Source organism: Engraulis encrasicolus, chromosome 17, assembly GCF_034702125.1.
Source record: "Engraulis encrasicolus isolate BLACKSEA-1 chromosome 17, IST_EnEncr_1.0, whole genome shotgun sequence".
Lineage (NCBI taxonomy): Eukaryota > Metazoa > Chordata > Actinopteri > Clupeiformes > Engraulidae > Engraulis > Engraulis encrasicolus.
In genome coordinates this window covers 37,761,043-37,763,542 of record NC_085873.1, presented here as the reverse complement: position 1 = coordinate 37,763,542, position 2,500 = coordinate 37,761,043, and the positions used below count along the sequence as shown (strand labels likewise).

The following is a 2,500-nucleotide window of genomic DNA, read 5'->3' as shown; positions in this document are numbered from 1 at the left end:
CGTCTGTGTTTCGCCGAAACACAGTAGCTAATTTGCAGTGGAATTATTACTTCACAAATTATGGCCATTCTGAGGAAGCGTGTGTATACCGAGTTACAGTGCCTAGGGCAGCCAGAATACTGGAAGCAGAACTGAAGAGGTCAGTCGTATTTTTGCCAAATTTATCTGGACAGTATCCTTTTAAAAAGGCTGTACTGATGGATGTACTGTACTTAAATGAAATCGAGCAGGGAAATGGAATACACGCAACACAAATTGCACGACAACGAAGCTAATCAAGTTCACTTTATGTAACTATTGTCCACTTAATCGGACACGGAGGATGTGGTTTCTTTGCTTTTTGTTTCACGTTTTTCTTTTTTTGTGAATGTCTTTATCAAGCCTGTGTTTGCGTTCCACTTAGACACTTGAGCAGTCATGGATACCTGAAAGCCATCTGTCTCTCTCTCTTTCTTTCTTTTTCTTTCTCTCTTGTCTTACTGTATTTCTATCTTTCTCCCTTTTTTGCTCTGTCCTATTCTTTCTTCATCTCTCCTGTTGTTTCTTTTTCTGTCTTTCCTTCATTTGTTCTGTCTGTCCGACTCCCTTGTTTCTCTTTCTCTCTCTCTCTCTCTCTCTCTCTCTCTCTCTCTCTCTCTCTCTGTCTCTCTCTCTCCATCCTTCCTTCAGGGGGGTATTTGTTTCAGTACAGTCCCTTTGAGCGGAGTTATCTCTCCCTTCTTTCCCTCTTCTTTCTTTCCTTCTTCCCTTCTTTCCTTTCAAAGCGTACAGCCGCAGATCTGCCAAAAAACTCCAAACAGGTCCATCTGCATAACAAAGCCTCCAGTCAGCCTGTCAAGAGCTGAAAGCCTCCGGTGCCCTGTGCTCCCTCTTACATAAACACCTAACCCCTGCCACTGCCCCATGCTCATTTCAAACCGGGAACACTGATGATGGGCCAGACCCGAAACGTTTGTCCCTTGTCTGTCGGTTTTATTTACTTTTTTCGGCTTTGTTTAATACAGTTTTGATTTTGCATTCAGCTCTTGTGTGCGACTCCTTTCTTCCTTTTCGCCATACTGTTTTTGGAATTACACACAGAGTGAAACGCTCAGAAAAAGACATTGGCGCGGACGCCATCCCCATCACTGCCCCATGCTTCCCAGGCACCCAAACCACCCTCTACCACATAGACGTGAATTTGGCCAAGTGAAGTGAACTTTGCCATTCACTCCTATGAGGGAGGCAAAGGCCAGCTATCAAGAGCAAAGCAAAAATATTCATGCAAATTAAGAGCAAATTTCGTTTGTGGCGGCCAATCAAGTAAACATTAACAACATAAATGTTTCATTCGATTTGATTTGCCGCGGCGACCTGATGACCATTGAGTTGTCAGAACGGAACTCTACCTTTCGCCTTTTTTCGTTTCGCCTGCATGCGTCCTTGGCGTAGCCCCTCGCCACTGCCCCAAGATCACCAGGCCCCAAACTCAAACCACCCTCTACCTCTCACACACCATGGCCCAACATCCCACGTCTTCTTCTTCTTCTTCCTCTTCTTAGATAGACATAAAGCATGCAAGAGAGGCTGCTCAAATGGCAACGAAGCACAGCCCCCCCCCTCAGCTGTATCCTTCACAGTGCCCCCTCAGGGCTCCCCAACGTCCCCTGGGGGGTCGCTGACAAACACTACTCTACACCAATGAAAAGAAGCATGAGGCTTTCCGCACGTTCCCCCCACACCAATGGAAAGAAGCATGTGGATCCACTTACAGAGGAACAGTACAATTACTGTACCATTTACCGTACAAGCACCCCAAAACAACCCACAGAACCCTGGCCCCGCCAAGGCCCCCCCAAGGCCCTCCCAAGGCCCCCCTGAAACCCTCCAGATCCTTGACCCTCTGATTCCCCCAGCTTTCCCACATCCTGCCTAAGCCTGGGTCCTCATACACCCACAGTCCTGGCTAATCCCTGGTACCCCTTGGAAATACATATAGGTACATGGAGTTACTTCTGTAGCCCCAGTTCCCCATAACTCATCAGACCCTGGATCCATAGCGAGGAGGAACACACCCCAAAACCTGCCAAACCTTGTCACACCCCACCCACACCCCTACAGTCCAAGGGTCATGGTACCGTCCTGCCGCACCGCTCCCTTGGGGCGCCATTGTGGGCTGCCTCCTTGCACGGGTGAGGCAGAAATGCAATTTCGTTGTGTGCAGTGTGCAGTGAACACTTGTGTGCTGTGGAGTGCTGTGTCACAATGACAATGGGAGTTGGTTGGAGTTTCCCAGTTGGGCTTTCGGCTTTCACTTTTATGGAAACATGGAAAGAGGCAAAGGGACCAATGGAAAAACTGAGGGTATCTGGACACCATTAACTTGGGCCAGGGGATAATTGAAGAATAGGGGGTTGGGGGTAGTCTTAGTGTGGCGATTCTGGTAAAACACACAGCCTGAAGAACCACCCTCATGGAAAAAGACCTGCAGATCAATGGAAATACTGAGTATCTGGGCATC

General features: G+C 48.0%; 1 protein-coding gene across 1 annotated transcript in view; it reads left to right on the top strand.

Moving 5' to 3' along the window:
* The window catches only part of wnk4a (WNK lysine deficient protein kinase 4a), a 134,242-nt gene that overhangs the window by 34,147 nt on the left and 97,595 nt on the right, over window positions 1-2,500 (top strand). The window lies entirely within an intron of this gene.